Source organism: Symphalangus syndactylus, chromosome 9, assembly GCF_028878055.3.
Source record: "Symphalangus syndactylus isolate Jambi chromosome 9, NHGRI_mSymSyn1-v2.1_pri, whole genome shotgun sequence".
Taxonomy (NCBI): domain Eukaryota; kingdom Metazoa; phylum Chordata; class Mammalia; order Primates; family Hylobatidae; genus Symphalangus; species Symphalangus syndactylus.
Window position 1 is genome coordinate 72370495 of NC_072431.2, and position 20596 is coordinate 72391090.

The 20596-nt window shown below is 43.6% G+C and overlaps 1 non-coding gene and 1 pseudogene across 2 annotated transcripts in view; both read right to left on the reverse strand.

The window, feature by feature from the left end:
- The window catches only part of LOC134731337 (putative postmeiotic segregation increased 2-like protein 2), a 31464-nt pseudogene extending 11737 nt beyond the window's left edge, over positions 1 to 19727 (reverse strand). The window contains exons 1-2 of the transcript XR_010113523.1: positions 19563 to 19727; positions 16408 to 16643 (exon numbers count right to left, since the gene is read on the reverse strand). The product of XR_010113523.1 is annotated as a putative postmeiotic segregation increased 2-like protein 2 (transcript). The remainder of the gene's footprint in view (positions 1 to 16407; positions 16644 to 19562) is intronic.
- On the reverse strand, positions 4971 to 5077 carry LOC129490830 (U6 spliceosomal RNA). The gene has a single exon (XR_008660322.1). It is a non-coding gene; the product is annotated as a U6 spliceosomal RNA (small nuclear RNA).
- Positions 19728 to 20596: the final 869 nt, after the last annotated feature.

Here is a 20596-nt window from a genome sequence, read left to right on the forward strand (position 1 = left end):
GCTGGCTTTTCTTTCCACTTCTTTCTTGGTCTTAAATATTGATATTATCCGGGATTTAGTCATTAAATCCTGATGTGGTTTGGATCTGTGTCCCCGCCCAAATCTCACGTCTAATTGCAATCCCCAATGTTGGAGGTAGGGGCCTGGTGGGAGGTGACTGGATCGTGGGGGTCATTTCCATGGTTTAACACCATCCCCCTTGATGCTGTCACTGCAAGTTCTCATGAGATCTGGTTGTTTAAAAGTATGTTGTACCTCTCCCACTCTCTTCCTCCTGCTCCTGGCCATGTGTAATGCTGGCTCCCCACTTTGTCTCTGTCATGATTGTAAGTTTCCTGAGACCTCCCCAGAAGCCAAGCAGATTACAGCATCATGCTTTCTGTACAGCCTGCAGACTGCGAGCCAATTAAACCTCTTTTCTTTATAAATAACCCAGTCTCAGATACTTCTTTATAGCAATGTGAGAACAAACTAATACAAATCCCTTCCAATTTCCCAAGCTACTGTTATCTGTTTCCAAGACTTCCATCCATCTAATGACTGTCTATATTCCGACGAGTCTCAAAAACCACATCTACTACCCTTGAAGCATCAATGCTTAGGAATCACCATTTTTAAGGATACAAAATTGAGCAAGCCATACTCTCTCACAGCAAGGAGTTTACAGTCTATTAGGGCAGACTAGATGTGCACACGCATTGTGTTTTCAACTTGGACTTCCCCATCTGGCCTAGCAGAGAACAGATACTCAAGACTTAAGGTTTCATGGTCAAAACTAATTTCTTCCATTGCATAGAAGTAGCACCAACACCGAAGGGGGTTAAGACAGATACATATAAAGCTATTTTATTTGAAACTGTATGAAGTTTGGGAGAAAACAAAACTCCTTGCCATCTCAGCTGTAAGTAGAACTGTATCGGGTGGTGTTGCTAAGTTGTAAGCCACAAAAATGGACTCCAGCTAATTTCAACTGAGAAAAAGAGTTTACTGAAAGAATAGACAATCTGTCTTGGAATTGAAGAAAGAACTGGATAACTAAGTTTCCAAAACAAAACAAAAAAAGCACCAACACCATTCTGGAAAACTGGGCAACAGAAACACACAGATTATCACATGCCCAAACCTGGGCTCAGAGGTAGCTCCACCAGAACTCCAAAGTAAATAAAGCTCTGTAGGCTAAGACCTGTTAATTAACTTTAAAAAAATCACAAATTTATAAATTCAGAGGAGACTTTATTTTTTATTGTTATTTTTTGAGATGGAGTCTCGCTCTGTCACCCAGGCTGGAGTGCAGTGGCGTGATCTCAGCTCACTGCAAGCTCCACCTCCTGGGTTCACAACATTCTCCTGCCTCAGCCTCCCAAGTAGCTGGGACTACAGGTGCCTACCACCACGCCAAGCTAATTTCCTTTTTTATTTTTAGTAGAGATGAGGTTTTACCGTGTTAGCCAGGATGGTCTCGATCTCCGGATCTCGTGATCCACCCGCCTCAGCCTCCCAAAGTGCTGGGATTACAGGCATGAGCCACCATGCCCAGCTGAGAAGACTTTATTTCTTGTAAAGGGTTATATCCTGCAAGATGGTCATCCCATAGGCTGGGAAGTGTAGCCTCTGGCCCAGACCAGAGACAGGCACATCAGAGGAGGAGGAGCTGGGGCAGGAGTTTATGCTCAACAGGTTGGCTAAGCATACACATTCAACAGATTAAGGAAGAGCTATGAACATTCATGAAGGAATCTTGATGTATGCATGTTGAACAAACATGCATCTAACATAGGACCCGTGTACACGTTGTGGTGGAGACTTAATGCTTAAACGTATTACAGTTAGTCTCTAAATGTCAAAACATCTTTTCGGGATATGGAGCTACTCAAGTGTGCAGCCTCTATAAACAGGCTAAAACTAGTCATGGCTAGTGGTCTTCTTATGAGGAGGAAGATACAGAAAGCAGTCTCTTGTCCAATCAAAGCTGTAGTTGTGACTCGTGGAACTAGGGGATCAGTTAGTGTCTGGTGGTGAGCTAATTATTTTAATAATACTTATTCCAAGGTCAATGCTTGTTTAGCGCCAGAGAAAAATAAAAACCTTGTGGCAGTTAGAATGTAGTTCATTCTTTAAGCGTAGGGTTGTCTGTCTGACTTAACCTTGCCTGACATAACCTTAGATGCTGTTTATAATTTGATATCTTATTGCCACAAAGAGTCTGTTCTGTCAGTACTGTGGTCTCTATTTTTAACATCAGTGCTGCTCAGTTGTGTCTGAACTGCAAAAGGGCATGTATTATGAAGCATTTCTGACCTCCCATCCCATCATGGCTGGAAACTCAGTTTTCAGTTTTTTCTGGGGTCCCCTCCGCCAAGAGAGTTTGTTCAGTTGGTTGTGGCAGCGGGGGAGAGGTGGGGCTTAAGAGTTCATTTTTAGTTTACAGACCACAGTCACCTACCCCAATAGAAAAAAGTGGGGTCTGGGCACAGAGGCTCATGCCTGTAATCCCAGCACTTTGGGAGGCCGAGATGGGTGAATCACCTGAGGTCAGGAGTTCGGGACCAGCCTGACCAATATGGAGAAACCCCATCTCTACTAAAAATACAAAATTATCCAGGTGTGGTGGCACGTGCCTATAGTCTCAGCTACTCAGGAGGCCGAGGCAAGAGAATTGCTTGAACCCAGGAGGTGGAGGTTGAGGTGAGCCGAGATTGTGCCATTGCGCTCCAGCCTAAGCAACAAGAGTAAAACTCCATCTCAAAAAAAAAAAAAAAAAAGAAAGAAATAAGTGGATTAGTCAATCACAGTGCTTGACTCACAGTGGGTGTTCAACAGCAGACTTCTGAATGAAGAAGTCAATGAATCAGGTTACTAGGTAGATTAGATAACACCTGAAATGTCTGCCAATGATACTAGAATTCTTTTCACAGACCAAGGTGAAACTTTCTGGGCATTTTAGTGTGGCTGGCATGATGAATAAACTATATTTCTGTCTGAATGGGAAGACAGGAATACTGTGTGTAGCCATCTTATTGGGATTCAGAAATCACCCTGGTTATTACCGAACCAAATAAAAATAAACTCAGAAGAATTTGCACATCACACTATAGTTTTTTTCACTGATAGGGGCATTATGGGATGCTGAGGGATGCCAGAAAAGGAGGCAATAATGCTCCTTTGGATATAGAACACTTGAGATTTGACAGTTTTACATTTTTATTTCTGTGAAGGCAGGATCCTGACAGGGCTATATTCTGCCACTCACTCACGCTATTTTCTTGTAAACAGCAGTGAACGAAAGACAGGAATGGAGACACCTTATTACTCAACTCGGCTACAATTTTATAGCACTGTGCCCAGAAGGACACACTGAACTATCAGTGTCAGTCAGGGAAACACATGACGCAAACAAATAAAGCACTGTAGAAATTCCACAGATGGACAGGAGCCACATTCCATCCAGCAAGCTCTGTGCCTTTAAGCCTGTCTGGGAAGCATTCCTTACTCAAGATGTGAAATGGACAACCCTATTGACCCACTGGCACATTTGTATGTCTAGAGCCTTGTTTTAATATTTTTTCTTTTTTTTGGGAAGCACTGACTTCCAGGCACCAAATCTGTTCCTCTACTTCTGCAGAACAAACTAGCATAGTGATTTAAAGAAACTATTTATTTGGCTCTTACAGTTATGCGGGTGGACTAAGCTCACCTGGGTGGTTTTCACTTGGGGTCTCTCAGTTTTTTCCTAAATTTTCAACTTTTAAGTTCAGGGGTACATGTGCAGGATGTGCAGGTTTGTTACACAGTTAATGTGTGCCATGCTGGTTTGCCACACAGATCATCCCATCACCTAGATATTAAGCCCCACATGCATTGGCTATTCTTCCTGATGCTCTCCCTCCCCCAACTCTCATGACGGGCATCAGTGTGTGCTGTTCCCTCCACGTGTCCATGTGTTCTCATCATTCAGCTCCCACTTGTAAGTGAGAACATGCAGCGTTTGGTTTTCTGTTCCTGTTGTTAGCTGGGGACAATGGCCTCCAACTCCATCATGTCCCTACAAAGGACATGATCTCATTCTTTTTTATGGCTGCATAGTATTCCGTGGTATATATGTACCACATTTTCTTTATCCAGTCTATTATCGATGGGCATTTGGTTGATTACATGGCTTTGCTATTGTGAATCTCTCAAACAGTTTTGCAGTTAGATGTTGATTAGAGCTGGGGTCATCTGAAGGTTCAACTCTTCTCTGATGTGTCTCGTGTCTCAGTAGGGGTAACAGAGCTATGTGGGTTAGCTGGGCATCACACTCTTTTCATGTGGCCTCTCCATTGGGGTTAAGCTAGGCTCCCCAACTGCAAAGCATTTATAGGCCAGTGCAAACTTTCCAAGATCTCCCAGTGGCAGCCGCACAAGCCATGTGGAATCACAGGCCTGTTGATGTTCAAGGAATGGAGATTGCATGAGGGTGTGAGTCCCGGGAGCTTCATCTCATTAGGAAACCATCTTTGAACTATAGCAGAGAAACAGCGAAAGAACAAACGTAACTCACTCCATTTTTGTTTAAGGGACCTTTTCTCATTCCTGCACGTAGCCTAGGATAATTTTAGGACACTAGGATAATAACGCACACACAGCAATCATGTAGTTTTAAAAACGAACTCTGGGATTAAGGGAGATGTAAACAACTAGCTGTTTTGTTGAAAGATTTATATTAGCACTGTGATCTGACCAAGGACGAAGAAGTTCCCAACCTCCTTGGACCCTCACTAGTGCCCAGATGTCTGCGGTGGTTGGTTACCCCCTTTTAAAATTTAAATTTTTTTTTAAATATGGAATGCTTCAAAAATTTGCACGTCGGCCGGGCGCGGTGGCTCACGCTTGTAATCCCAGCACTTTGGGAGGCCGAGGCGGGCGGATCACGAGTTCAGGAGATCGAGACCACGGTGAAACCCCATCTCTACTAAAAAAAAAAAATACAAAAAAAAAAAAAAAAAAAAAAGAATTTGCATGTCGTCTTTGCCCAGGGGCCTTGCTATTCTTCTCTGTACCATTCCAACTTTAGTATATGTGCTGCTGAAGCAAGCACTGTCAGTTACATCTTGATCCTAGCCGCCCCCCTTCCCCCTGCTCTTAACATAGAAAGAGCCTAAAACTTGTTGTGACTTAAGATGGTACTTTAGGACGATATCCACCATCTTCTTGCTTTGCTTGCTCTCCAAATCAACAGCTTTTCTTCCCACAAATTCTTGTCTCTTGTGTAAGGCTTTCAAGTGGTCAGCAGCTGAACCCTGGTTCGGTTACAGAGCGAGGCTGCGCTAAGTCTCTTCTCATGTATGTGGCCTCTGGAGGGGCTGTGCATGGTCTTGTCACTTGTCCTGCATGCTTTCCACATCCTGGAGTCCTATGGTTCCCCCAGTTTTCCCTATTTCTTAGATCCAAATGCACCTGCCTGCCTTCCTGAGGCATGTTGTTCTCCCATCTCTGCCTCATGGCCTAGGTTCCTGTTACTGATCACCAGATGTCCCCCACACTACACCCCTTCAGGGAAGTGGTTCTTGGCTGCCCAGGCCAGACACTTCTCTTAAAAACTTTCAAAGGCCAGGTGTGATAGCTCATGCCTTAATCCCAGTACTTTGGGAGGCTAAGGCAGGAGGACTGCTAGAGACCATGAGTTTGAGACCAGCCTGGGCAACATAATTACACCTCATCTCCACAAAAAACTTAAAGATTAGCCAGGTGTGGTGGTGTATGCCTGTGGTACCACCAACTCGGGAGGCCGAGGCAGGAGGATCACTTGAGCCCAGGAGTTTGAGGCTGCAGTGAGCTATGACCTTGCTACTGCATTCCAGGCTGGGTGACAGAGGAAGACCCTGTCTCTAAAAAGAAGAAAAAAAAACTCTCAAAGAAGAGTTCCTTCTCTTTGTGACACTGACAGCAGTTTGTACATAATCAGCTGCAAGACAATTTGGCTAATGAACACCTCCTCTGCAAGTCACTTCAAAAGAGCAGCAGCAACTGTATTTTGTGTATCTTTTAAAAAATCATAAAAAATCAGTATCATATGTTCCGCACTTAGTGCCTAGTGGCAGCTCAGAAACTTGTGTTCAGTGAATAAATGAGTGAACATCCCTTTTCAAACTGCTGTGCTCTATGTTGGGGCATCTTTTTCAAGGTAATTTGCTCCTTCTGTTGGGAACACATTTTTTTTTTTTTTTTTGAGACAGAGTCTCACTCTGTGGCCCAGGCTGGAGTGCAATGGTGCACTCTCGGCTCACTGCAACCTCCACCTCCTAAGTTCAAGCGATTCTCCTGCCTCAGCCTCCTGAGTAGCAAGGATTACAGGCATGTGCCACCATGCTCAGCTGATTTTTTTTGTATTTTTAATAGAGAAGCGGTTTTGCCATGTTGGCCAGGCTGTTCTCAAACTTCTGACCTCAGGTGATCTGCCCCTCTCATCCTCCCAAAGTGCTGAGATTACAGGCCATGGGGAACAAATCTTCTGATGGAGGAGAGATTTAGCTGAATGCAGGGGATCTGGGGCCTTTTAAGAGACTTGGAAATAAGGAACAATGCATGGAATTTTCAGAGAGGTTGCCTTCTTCCTGGGATGCAAGGGTTGGGTGCAGTGGATTAAACTCCTTGGGGATCCTATGGATTGGGGATGGAGGCACAGATTAGTGCGTCCTCACCTGGGCCAAAAACTGAGGACAGTCTTTCCACGTGGTGGCCGCAGCAGGGGATCTGGGCTGATTTCCCTGAGCAGGCAAGAAAGAGACAGTTGGCACTCACGGGTGACAGGTGGAATATTTAAGCTGCAAAACTGGTGTGAATCTGGTAAGAAGCAGGACAGGTGTGTAGACTTTCAGACCATTGAAAAGGGGCCCAGGCTGCCAGCAACAATCTGAGTTAGGAGACGTTCTGCAGGGAGCACAGCTGGCAACCCGAGTGTCTCATTTCTCCAGCCTGCTGAGGTCATACCTTCCTGTATTAACCAAATCATATAAATGAAGCCTCTATCCCACTTCTTCACGGTGAATCTGGTGTTCCCCCTACCTTCCCCCAGAGTGTGCTAGATGGTTCTGACTACCAAATCCCCAACACATTGCTGGCCATCTGAAAATGCTGTATCTTTCTCATGATTTCACACCAAATGTGAACACAGGTGCCTCTCCTTCAACTCCATAGCACCACCAACCCACAAGTGATTTCAGCAGAGAAGTCTGGGTTGTGGGACAAAAGGAAATGATAGCGCAGGGCAGGAAACAACTTCAAAAGAAACAGCAGAAATTGCTGTTCCTAAAATTTAATGGCCAACCATCACCCCAGAAATTCCCTTAAAAGCTTTATTTATCCTTGGTTTCAGCTGAATGTTATTTTGTGAAAGCTTCATTCTGCTTAGAGCCAACACCTACTAATACTATCTGCAGCTGCCTCAACATGTAAAAAACTCTTTGAGCCTGCCAAGTGAAATCTTCAAATGTCTTAACACTAAATATATATAATTTTGGACAGGTGTGGCGGCTCATGTTTGTAATCTCAGTGCTTTGGGAGGACGAGTCAGAAGGATAGCTTGGGGCCAGGGGTTTGAGACCAGCCTGGGGAATTTAGCGAGACCCCATCTCTACAAAAATAAAATAAAAATTAGCTCACTGTGGTGGCACATGCCTGTAGTCCTAGCTACTCAGGAGGCTAGGGCAGGAGGATCACTTGAGCCCAGGAGTTGGAGGCTGCAGTGAGCTATGATTGTACCACTGCACTCCAGCCTGGGCCACTGAGCAAGAAGACCCTGTCTCCTAAAAAAAAAAAAAAAAAAAAAAGAAAAAAATAATATGCCAGAATTCCTTAACCAAAGAAAATGCCTTTAACCAATAAAGAGAAATTTATGCTCCCTATTCCTGCCTCTTTCATATAGATTTTCTTTTGTATAACCAAAGGCTCCTTTAAATGGTATTGGTTGGTGTGGCTCACGCCTGTAATCCCAGCACTTTGGGAGGCAGAGGCGGGCAGATCACTTGAGGCCAAGAATTCGAGATCAGCTTGGGCAACATGGAGAAATCTTGTCTCTACTAAAAATAGAAAAATTAGCCTGGCTAGGTGGCAGGCGCCAGTAGTTCCAGCTACTCAGGAGGCTGAGGTGGTAGGATCACCTGAGCTTGACGTAGAGGTTGCAGTGAGCTGAGATCATACCACTGCACTCTAGCCTGGGTCACAGAGTGAAGCCCTGTTTCAAAATAAATACAGAGTATTGGTTAACTAAGTCTACCTACGTTAATTGTGTGCCAACTATCTATTAGACATCATGTGGCCTCCTGGACATACAGAAGTGAAAAAAATCACACAGGATTCCGTCCTTCGCAGCTTCATGTCTCCCCCTTCTTCCCTGGTTTTCTCTGAGCTCCGGGAGGGATTGGGGGGTGTTCAGTCCGATGTCCTTGCTGGGTGAACAAAGTGAGTGAGACCAACCTCCACCTCCATTTGAAGGAACTAACGCTCCTCCCTGCAGCAAGAATAAAACAGATCTATGAACACTGTGGCTGCAACCAGCCTAGCCATTCCCCACCTGAGAACTGTGGCCCCATCATCTGCCTGGAGTCACCTCATCTTCTCCGTAACTTTTTCCTACATCCTTTCAAGGAAGAAATCACTCCCTCATCGTGCTCCCTTGGAGACTTGCAAAGTCCTCAGTCATAGCCACGAGGTCGAATTCAGTTACACCTGTACATATTGATCTCACCCCATAGCTGGTTAGCTCCAGGATGAGTAGAATTTCTTCTTGCCCATTTCTGTGGCCCCCCCCATTGGACACCATGCCTGGAGCAAAAGGTAATTAACAAACATTTGAAGAATAAGCTGGGCTTTCTGAGTTTGTGTTGGCAATTAAAATTAAAACTGTCCACAGAAATACTATTTGATGCAGCAATTCCATTACTGGGTATATAATAATAAACCCAAAGGAATACAAATCATTCAGTTACAAAGATGCATGCACGCACATGTTCACTGCAGCACTATTCACAATAGAGAAGATGGAATCAACCCAAAGGCCCATCAATGATAGACTGGATAAAGAAAATGTGATACATATACACCATGGAATACTTTTAAGCCATAAAAAGGAATGAGCTCATGTTGTTTGCAGGGAATGGATGGAGTTGGAAGCCATTATCCTCAGCAAATTAATGTAGGAACAGAAAACCTCTCTCTCACCACACATGAAAATCAAATCACATGGCTTAAACACTTATTTAATACATTGAAGACTAGAAACTATGAAACTACTAGCATAAAACATTGAGGAAACACTTCAGAACACTGGTCTGGGCAAAAGTTTTTGACTTGAGACCTCAAAGCACAGTCAACCAAAGCAAAAATAAACAAATGGGATTCCATCAAGCTAAAAAGCTCTTTGCACAGCACAAGATACAATATAAAAGAAAACCCACAGAATGGGATACAAAATTTGTAAACTACTCACCTGACAAGGGATACAAAGCCAGAATAGATAAGGAGCTCAAACCACTCAATACCAAACAAACCCAAATAATCTTATTTAAAAATAAGAAGACCTGAATAGATATTTCTGAAAAGACGACAGATAAATGGCCAACTGGCATATTAAATAACGTTCAGCATCACTAATCACAGTATTGCGAATCAAAACCATAATGATGTATCATCTTACCCCTTACAACTGCCTTTATCAACAGATACTGAAAATAACAGATGCTAGCCAGGATGTGGGAAAAAAACTACCCTTTGTACACTGTGAGTGAAACTGTAAAATATAATAGCTACTATGGAAAACAGGATGGAGGTGCCTCGATGTATTAGTCTGTTCTCACACTGCTATAAAGAACTAACAGACTGGGTAATTTAAAAAGAAAAGAGATGTAATTGACCCACAGTTCCACAGGCTGTACAGAAAGCACAGCTGGGAGGCTTCAGGTAACTTACAATTATGGTGGAAGATGAAGGGGAAGAAAGCACATCTTACCATGGGGGAGCAGGAAAGGAAAAGAGTGAAGGCGGAAGTGCCACATACTTTTAAACCATCACATCTCATGAGAACTCATTCACTATCACAAAGACAGCAAGGGAAAATCCGCCCCCATTATCCAATCACCTCTCATCAGGCTCCTCCCTCCAATTTGATGTAAGATTTGAGGCAGGGACACAAATCCAAACCACGTAATTCCACCCTGGCCCCTGCCAAATCTCATGTCCTTCTCACATTGCAAACTACAATTATCCCTTCTCAACAGTCCCCAAGTCTTAATTCGTTTTAGCATTTACTCAAAAGTACACAAAGTCTCATCTGAGACAAGGTTTACTCTCTTCTGCCTACGGGCATGTAAAATCAAAAACAAGTCAGTTACTTCCTTCCAGGATACAATGGGGATACAGGCATTGGCCAAAACAAAGGTGATACAGGCCCTGTGCAAGTCTGCAATTCAGTAGGTCAGTCATTAAATCTTGGGCTCCCAAGGCCTTGGGCAGCTCTGCCCCTGTGGCTCTGCAGGCAATAGCCTCCTTGGCTGCATTGATGGGATGGCATTGAGTGCTTGTGGCTTATACAGGTCCACAGTGAAAGCTGTCAGTAGATCTACCTTTCTGGGGTCTGGAGGATGGTGGCCCTCTTCTTGCAGTTCCATTAGGCAGTACCTCAGTGGGGACTCTGCGGGGGCTCCAACCCCACATTTCCCCTCTGCATTGTCCTAGTAGAGGCCTCTGCCCCTGCAGCAGACTTCTGTGTGAACAGCCAGACATTTCCAAACATCCTCTGAAATCTAGGTGGAAGGTCGCAAACCTCAACTCTTGTCTTCTATGCACCTGCAGACCTAACACCACTTGGAAGCCACCAAGGCTTAGAGCCTGCACTGTCTGAAGCAATGGCCCAAGCTGATCTTGGCCCATTTTAGCCATGGCTGGAGCTGGAGCAGGTGGGATGCAGGGCACCATATCCCAAGGCTGTTCAGAGCAGCAGGGCCCTGGGCCTGGCCCGTGAAACCATTTTTCCCTCCTAGGTCTCCAGGCCTATGATGGGATAAGCTGCCATAAACATCTGTGAAACACCTTGGAGGTGCTTCCCCATTGTCTTGGCTGTTAACATTCAGCTCCTCTTATGCAAATTTCTGCAGCCAGCTTGCATTTCTCCCTGGAAAATGGGTTTTTACTTTCTTCTGCATGATCAGGCTGCAAATTTTCCAAAGCTTTATGCTCTGCTTCCCTTTTAAATAAAAGTTCATTTCAGATAATCTATTTGTTCCCACAAATGAGTGTACACTTTTAGAAACAGCCAGGTCACATCTTGAATGCTCTGCTGCTTAAGTATTTCTTCTGCAAGATATCCTAAAGGATCTCTTTTAAGTTCAAAGTTTCACAGATCTCTAGGGCATGAGTAAAATACCACCAGTCTCTTTGCTAAAACACAGCAAGTGTGACTTTACTCTAGTTCCCAATGAGTTCCTCCTCTCCATTTGAGACCATCTCAGCCTGGACTTCCTTGTTCATATCACTATCAGCATTTTGCTCAAAACCATTCAAGTCTCTAGGAAGTTCCAAACTTTCCCACGTCCTCCTTTCTTCTGAGCCCTCCAAACCATTCCAACCTCTGCCCAATATTCAGTTCCAAAGTCACTTCCATGTTTCCAAGTATCTTTATAGCAATGCCCCATTCTTCTGGTACCAGTTTTCTGTATTATACTTTATACATACTGCTATAAAGAACTACCTGAGACTGAGTAATTTAGAAAGAAAAGAGGTTTAGCTGATTCACAGTTTTGCAGGCCATACAGAAAGCAAGGCTTGCAGGGGCCTCTGGAAATTTACAATAATGGCAGAAAGCAAAGGAGAAGCAAGCACATCTTACCATGGCAGAGCAGGAGATAAAGAGAGCTAAGAACAAAATGCCAAACACTTTTAAAACAATCAGATCTCAGGAGAATGCATTCACTGTCATGAGAACAGCAAGGGAAAAATCTGCCCCCCATGATCCAATCACCTCCTACCAGGCCCCTCCACCAACTTAACATGAGGTTTGGGTGGGACACAAATCTAAACCATATCACTCACTACACTGAGAGTAGAATTAGCCACATGATCCACCAATTCCACTATGGAGTATGTATCCAAAAGTAAGGAAATCAATACCTCTAAGATATCTGCACTCCCATGTTTGTTGCAGTACTAATCACTGCAGCCAAAACATGCAAACAACCTAAATGCTCATTTTAGGAATTAATGGATAAAGGAAACATGGTACACAGTAAGAATATTGTGCAGCCATAGAAAAGAATAAAATCTTGTCATTTGCAGCCACATGGATAAAATGGGAGGTCTATCCATTAGGTCTATTGGGATAGAATGGGTGGTCTATTCCATCAAACACAGAATGTTTAATGAAATAAGCCACATGCAGAAAGACACAATAAATGTTCTCACTCACACGTGGGTGCAACAAAAATGGGTCTCCAGAAGATAGAGGGTAGATTGGTGGTTACGAGAGGCTGGGATGAGAAGCAGGAGGGGAGATAAAGAGAAGTTGACTAATGGCTACAAATACACTATTTGATAGAAGAGGTGAGGCCTAGTGTTAGATAGCTCCATAGGATGACTATGATTTAAAATAATCTATTGTACATTACAAAATAGGTAGAATTACGCTAGCATAAAAAGGACGTTATGCTAGTATAAGGAAATGACAATTTTTTTAAGGGGATGGATATTCCAGGTACTCTGACTGATATGATGTTTACAAATTATAAAAATGTATCAAATTATCCTATGTACCCTGAAAAAAATAAATTGTATGCTCAGTCACAATCATAGTTATTGAAACGATATTATCTGATCACCTGGCAATTAGAAATGAACCCTTACTAATAGGAATTTTATAAACACAGGTTGGAAAACCTGAGAAAACAAAGCTCAAACAAGGAGTAGCTTACAGACACAAATCACAAACCGAATTCAAAATGTAATAGATGACAGACAATACAAATACAAAAATATTAAACACAAAATCAAAACTAGTGTAATACAACTAAAACACTATCTGAAAGTTATCCATAGTTTCTATATGTTTCTGACAACAAAATGAGTTAAGTATTTGACCCCAGAAGCTAGATAAAGAATTGAAAAGAACAGTAAGAAAGTTGACAATTATAAAAGCAAAATCCAACTTAACAACCTAGGAAAAAATCACCGAAGTCTATCTTTTTTCTTTCTTTTTTGAGACAGGGACCTCTGGCTCTTTCACCCAGGTGGAAGTGCATGGTACAATCTCATCTCACTGCAACCTGTGCCTCCCAGGCTGAGGTGGGGGAATCACTCCTGAGTAGTTGAGACTACAGGCATATGCCACCATACCCAGGTAATTCTTTTTTTTTTTTTTTTTTTTTTTTTTTGTAGAAATGGGGTTTTGTCATGTTGCCCAGGCTGGTCTTGAACTCCTGGGCTCAGATGATCCACCCACCTCGGCCCCTCAAAGTGCTGGGATTATAGGAATGAGCCACTGCACCCATCCAGGAGTCTGTCTATTTTCAACAAAGATTTCGAGAACACGCAATACAGAAATCACACTCTCTTCCACAGAAGACACTGGGAAAACTGGATATATCCACATGCAGGAGAGTAAAATCAGAAGCTCCTCTCACAGCATATTAAAATAACGAATTGAAAACTTCAGACAGACTTGAAACTGTAGTACTAGAAGAAGCTATAGGAGAAAAGCTCCATGACATTGAGCTGGACAATAATTTTTTGGACATGACCCTCAAAGCATAGGCAACAAAAGCAGAAATAGACAAATGGAATTGCATCCAACAAAATAGCTCCTGAGCGACAGCCAAGGAAACAATCAACAGATTGGATAGAAAACCTATACAATGGGAGACAACAATTGCAAACCATACATCTAGTAGAGGGTTAATACCATATACATACAGGAGTTATATGTGTATGTGTATATATATTTAGATGCACACATACACATGTATATGTAAACCTCATTAGTAAGAAAATAAATAAGCAGATTGATAAACATGGACAAAGAAACTGAATAGACATTTTTCAAAAGAAAACATGCTAATGGCTAACAGATATATGAAAAAAGAGGATCAACTCACTAATCACTAAGGAAAAGTGAATCACAACCACAATCAGGTATCACCTCACACATCAGAATGGCTGCTATAAAAAAGACAAATGATAACGAGTGTTGACGAGGATGTGAAGAAAAGGGAACCCTTGAACACTGTTGGCGGGAATATAAATCGGTCTAGCCACTATGGAATACAGGACGAATGTTCCTCCAAAACTAAAAGTGAATCCATATGATCTAGCAATCCCACTACTGGTTATCTATCTAAAAGAAATGAGATCAGTATGTTAAAGAAACATCTGCACTCTCATATTTATTACAGCATTCACTCCAAATGCTGGTGATGGGTCACGATAGACAAAAGGTGGTACATACACAGGATGAAACACTGCTGTGCCATAATAAAATTCGATCATTTGTGACAACCCAGATGAACCTGGAAATCATAAGGTTAAGTGAAATGAACCAGGCACAGTAAAACCAATACCACATGATTTCACTTATGTGTGGCATCTAAAAAAACCTACCTCCAAGAAGCAAAAAATGAAATGGTAGTTACCAAAGGCTGGCTGGTGGGGGGATTGGGAAGATGTCAGGCAAAGTGTATAAAATTCCAGCTTGACAGGAGAGTTCAAGAAAGCTACTCGCAGCATCAGGGCTAGCATTAATAACTGAATTGTATACCTAAAAATCCCCCAGAATAGACTTTCCATGTCCTCACCACACGTAAAACAAAAAAGTACATGAAGTAAGCTAAAACATAAAATAGCTTGATTTAGGCTTTTCAAAATGTGTACATACCTCAAAACATAATGTTGTTTACCACATATATAAACAAGTTGTACTCGCCAATACAACAAGTTTAATATCTAATACTGTTAATATATGTAAACTAGCGTTGAACCTCTGTGAACGTAAAACATATTAACAAATATGGAAACAGTGAAGCTTATAAAGGAAACTGGTAAAAAATAAGAAAAATTGGTAAGTCTGTAATCATGAAGAGAAATTACATACCTTGGTTGGATATTTATACATTAAGCAGACCAAGACTTTAGTAAGGACTGATGAAGCAGTCAAAACTCAGTAAGGTCAGGTGCGGCGGCTCATGCCTGCAATCCTAGCACTTTGGGAGGCCGAGGTGGGTGGATCATCAGAGGTCAGGAGTTTGAGACTAGCCTGGCCAACATGGTGAAACCCAGTCTCTACTAAAATTACAAAAATTAGCTGGGTGTGGTGGTGTGTGCCTGTAGTCCCAGTTACTCTGGGAGGTTGAGGCAGGAGAATCACTTGAACCTGGGAGGCAGAGGTCGCAGAGACCCGAAATTGCACCACTGCACTCCAGCCTGGGCAACAAGAGCAAGACTCCATCTGAAACAAATACAAAAACAAACAACAAAAAGGAAAAGGAAAAAAAACTCAGTAAGCGTTATCTAATGGGCATGGTTAGAACCCTACAAAGAGAGAGGACATTCATTTCTGGGATTTCTGAATGAGTCCCAAAAGCTGTCCTCAACAATCGAAAGGTAGCCTATACCCTAGAAAAATGCAATAAAATCATCACCCCAAAGCATATATATTTGGGAAACTGAAAACTACACTTGTAAACTATTCTCAAGTCAATTCATCACAGAAAGCATGATACCTGTATAAAGAAATAATGAACATCTCACAACCAACACTTGTGCAATGCTGCTAAGGGACTACCAGACAAAGTGGGACTCTAGGCTGTGCATCCAGCGTGCACATATGAGAAATGAAGATGGAATGGAAATTTGCCACGGTCTGTATGCAATTTAAAAAAATGGAAGAGAGTAACGATGTACATACAGAAAGCAAAATAAAGGAAATGATCCAATTTAAAGACAATTTGATGACTATAGGCCAATTTTGCTTATCAATATTAACAGACAGTACCACAAAATAAATGCCAAAACAAACGGAGCCAAACAGACATTTGACACTGGGGGATACAAAGTCACAGCAGGCACATGGAACCACTGGAACCCTCCTAGCCACTGCTAAAACTAGAAATCAGGAAGGACCATTATGAACACTTCTCTTAGCCAATGCTCTTACACTCATGAATGGGAAAATATCCAAACCAGGGAACCCCAGGATGACCTCAAAAAACGTTCTAACAGCTCTCACCGCTTCTGGCTCACTGGCTGGCTCCCCAGCTACCAGCCTGGACCTGGCCCCCATTGCTAGGCTCCTGCAGGCCCAGCGAAGTGGCATCAGCAGGACTCCTGGGTGCAGACCACAACCACAGGTGGCAGGGCTGGGGCATGGCTTGAGGGTCCCTATTCCAGTACCTGATGAAGGACTGCTGGGTGTCTATGGTGTGCGATGCCTTTCTGGGCTTGCTGGATTCGGGAACACTGGCCACTTGAGCAGCATCTCCTGACGCCATCTGGAGACCTCCACATCCGTGTAAAAGGTGCCAACTTCTCTCTGTGCTGTCTGGGTCAGGACTCCATGTTCCTGGATGGCATGTTTGGAGGCATGGAGCACCACTGCTGCAGCCGCCTGGTGAGTGCACATTCAGGTCCTGGAGAAGACAGATCAGGATCATTTTCCCTTTCATCACTCTCATTCAACATAATCCCCAGTGCAATTCAGGGCCAGAGCAATTCAGCAAAAGAATGGATAGACGAACAGAATGGAAAGGAATGTAAAGATAAAAGAAAAGAGGAAGAAAGGAAAGGGGAATAAACGAAAGGGGAAAAAGGAAAAAGGAGAAAAGGAAAGGGAAAGGCAGGAAAGAGAAAGGGAAAAGCAAGGCTTCTACATAGAAATGGCAGGCATCAAATTAGCCTTGTACAGATGACACAATCATACACTTAGATAAACCTAAGGAATCCACCACAAACAGGCAGAAGTGATTAATTTTTGTAAATTTGTAGGACACAAAATATCAACATACAAAAATCAGTAGCATTTATATTCACCAAGAGGAAATAATCCGAAAAAGAAATCAGGAATGTAATCTCATTTACAATAACTGCAATCAATATAAAACACCTAAGAATCCTTTTAGTCAAACATGTGAAACATGTATGCAAAGAAAACTGTAACACACCAAAGAAAGAAATGGAAAAAGACACACAAAATAAAAAGCTCTTCCATGGTTACAGACTGGAAGAATTAAGATGCTCAATATGACAACAGTAGCCCAAGCAATGAACACATTCAATGCAATCCCTATCAGAATGCCAATGACCTTCAGAAATAGAAAAAATATCCTAAAATTTCTATGGAGCCACAAAAGATCTTGAATAGTCAAAGCAATCCTGAGCCAAAAGGATAAAGCTGGAGTTACCACACTACCTGACTTCCAAATGTACTAGGAAGCTGTAGTAACCTCATCTGCATAGCCATGTCCTGGAAACAGACACGTAGATCAATGGAAGGGAACAGAGAACCCAGGTCTACAGACACTCACAGCTAACTCGTCTTTGACAAAGACACCCAAAAAATACCAACAATGGAGAAACGGCAGTCTTTTCCACCAACGGTGCTGAAAAAACTAACTTCATGCCCAATAATTAGACTAGGCCCCTATCTCTCACTAGACGTTAAAATCAAATCAAATGGATTAAACACTTACACTGAAGACCTGAAACCACGAAACTACTGGAATAAAACCTTGTGGAAACACTCCAGGACCCCGGTCTAGGCAAAAGTTTTTGGGTTAAGACCTCAAAAGCACAGGTGACCAAAGCAAAAATAAACGGAATTCTGTCATCCTAAAAAGCTTTTGGCACAGAAACGGAAAAAGAAAGGAGACAACACACAGAATGGGACACAATATTTGCAAACTCCCCACCCCACAAGGGATTCAAAACCAGAACATACAGGAGTTCAAACAACTCAATACCAAAAGAACTCCAGAAAACAAAAAAAAAAGTCTGATTGAAAAATGGCGTGGGCAAGGACTTCATGTCTAAAACACCAAAAGCAATGGCAACAAAAGCCAAAATCGACAAATGGGATCTCATTAAACTAAAGAGCTTCTCCACAGCAAAAGAAACTATCACCAGAGTGAACAGGCAACCTACACAATGGGAGAAAATTTTTGCAACCTACTCATCTGACAAAGGGCTAATATCCAGAATCTACAATGAACTCAAACAAATTTACAAGAAAAAAACAAACAACCCCATCAAAAAGTGGGCAGAGGACATGAACAGACACTTCTCAAAAGAAGACATTTATGCAGCCAAAAAACACATGAAGAAATGCTCCTCATCACTGGCCATCAGAGAAATGCAAATCAAAACCACAGTGAGATACCATCTCACACCAGTTAGAATGGCCATCATTAAAAAATCAGGAAACAACAGGTGCTGGAGAGGATGTGGAGAAATAGGAACACTTTTACACTGTTGGTGGGACTGTAAACTAGTTCAACCATTGTGGAAGTCAGTGTGGCGATTCCTCAGGGATCTAGAACTAGAAATACCATTTGACCCAGCCATCCCATTACTGGGTATATACCCAAAGGACTATAAATCATGCTGCTATAAAGACACATGCACACGTATGTTTATTGCGGCACTATTCACAATAGCAAAGAGTTGGAACCAACCCAAATGTCCAACAACGATAGACTGGATTAAGAAAATGTGGCACATAAAAAATGATGAGTTCGTGTCCTTTGTAGGGACATGGATGAAACTGGAAAACATCATTCTCAGTAAACTATCGCAAGGACAAAAAACCAAACACTGCATGTTCTCACTCATAGGTGGGAATTGAGCAATGAGAACTCATGGACACAGGAAGGGGAACATCACGCTCCTGGGACTGTTGTGGGGTGGGGGGAGGGACAGCATTAGGAGGTACACCTAATGCTAAATGACGAGTTAATGGGTGCAGGAAATCAACATGGCACATGGATACATATGTAACAAACCTGCACATTGTGCACATGTACCCTAAAACCCTAAAGTATAATAAAAAAAAAAAAAAAAGAAAAACGAACAGAAGCTCTGAACTAACATTTCTTGAAAGAAAACACACGGAACTACTGGAACTTTCTCAGCCCCAGACAGAACTAGAATTCACTCTGAACACCTCTTAGCCAATGTTCCTACATTCATGAGCGAGAAAACACAAACACAGCAGGCCCCAAGATAACTTCCAAGAAGGTTCTGCCATCCCTCACCACCTCTGCCTGACCCGCTGGCCAGCGGCCTAGGCCTGGATTCCCCCCTCAGCACCACGGGAAGTGACGCCCTGCAGAGCACACCCAACCAGTCCTCCGCCACAGGCAGTGCATCCACGAATAGCACCACGAATAGCCCCCCAACTGTGCCCCGGATAGCGCCCCAAACCCACTCCAGGCCACGGGTAGTGACACCCCTGATAGGGCACCCAACCACCCCCCTGCCATGGGCAGTTCGCCCCGATATGGCCCCAACCCAGCCCCCGCCACCGGCAGTGCAGCCCCAGATAGTACACCTACCTTGCGGCCTTTATACCACTCTCGCTGCCATGCAGTCTCAGTCGCCGCCAGAAACCCACAGTCGCCGCCACAAACCCATAGCGAAGTGAGCCGCGGCTCCCGCAGGCTGCACGCTCCAGCCTCCAGCTTCCAGCGTGCTGCACAAGAACCGCTCCGCTTTCTCCTCCTCTAGGCCGAACACCAAACACACGGCCGAACACACGCAGAAAAGCCTGAAATAGCAAGACTCCCCCGCTTAGCATATTTTATATCCCGAAAATATGCAAATATGGGTCCTGGACTACCTGTTCTGTTCTGACTGGATGAGGGAAAAACTCTAGGCCTGCTCTGATTGGACTTTATCGTCATGTTCTGATTGGATGAGAGTAAATCTTATGACAACCAATCAGAACATGATGATAAAGTCCAATCAGAGCAGGTGTAGGGTTTTTTCTCTTAGCCAATCAGAACATGTAGTCCAGGAACCTCATTTGCATATTTTTCCAAATATAAAGTATGCTACGTGGAGCACCGTGCCATTCGAAGCTCTATTGCGTCTGAGGGGGGGCAGCTGCCGCATGCTGGCTTCGAAGAAGCGGAGACCGACTAGCCAGGAGTAGCTGCTTCCCGCATGGTGGAGGCTCGAGCCTGGGCTCGCCTCGCTGTGGTTGGTGGCCCAACCTCCACAAAGTCTGCGGCACGCCGGAGTCCAGGGTGGGTGAGCTATCCGGATCATTGGGGGGTTGGTTGGCGACGCTATCTGTGGGTGCACTGCCCCGCACTGGGGGAGCTGGTTGGGGACACAGTACCCATAGTCGGGAATAGGTTGGGGAGCGCTGTCCGGGGCTGCAATGCCCGTGGCTGGGGTTGGGGGAGCTGGCTGGGGACACTACCCATGGGTGCAGTGCTCATGGTGGGGAGCAGGTTGGGGGCCCTCTCCGGGGCTGCAATGCCCATGGCGGGGGCTGGGGGAGTTGGTTAGGGATGCTACCCGTGGGTGCAGTGCCCACAGTGGGAAGCGGGTTGGGGGCACTCTCAGGGGCTGCAATGCCCGT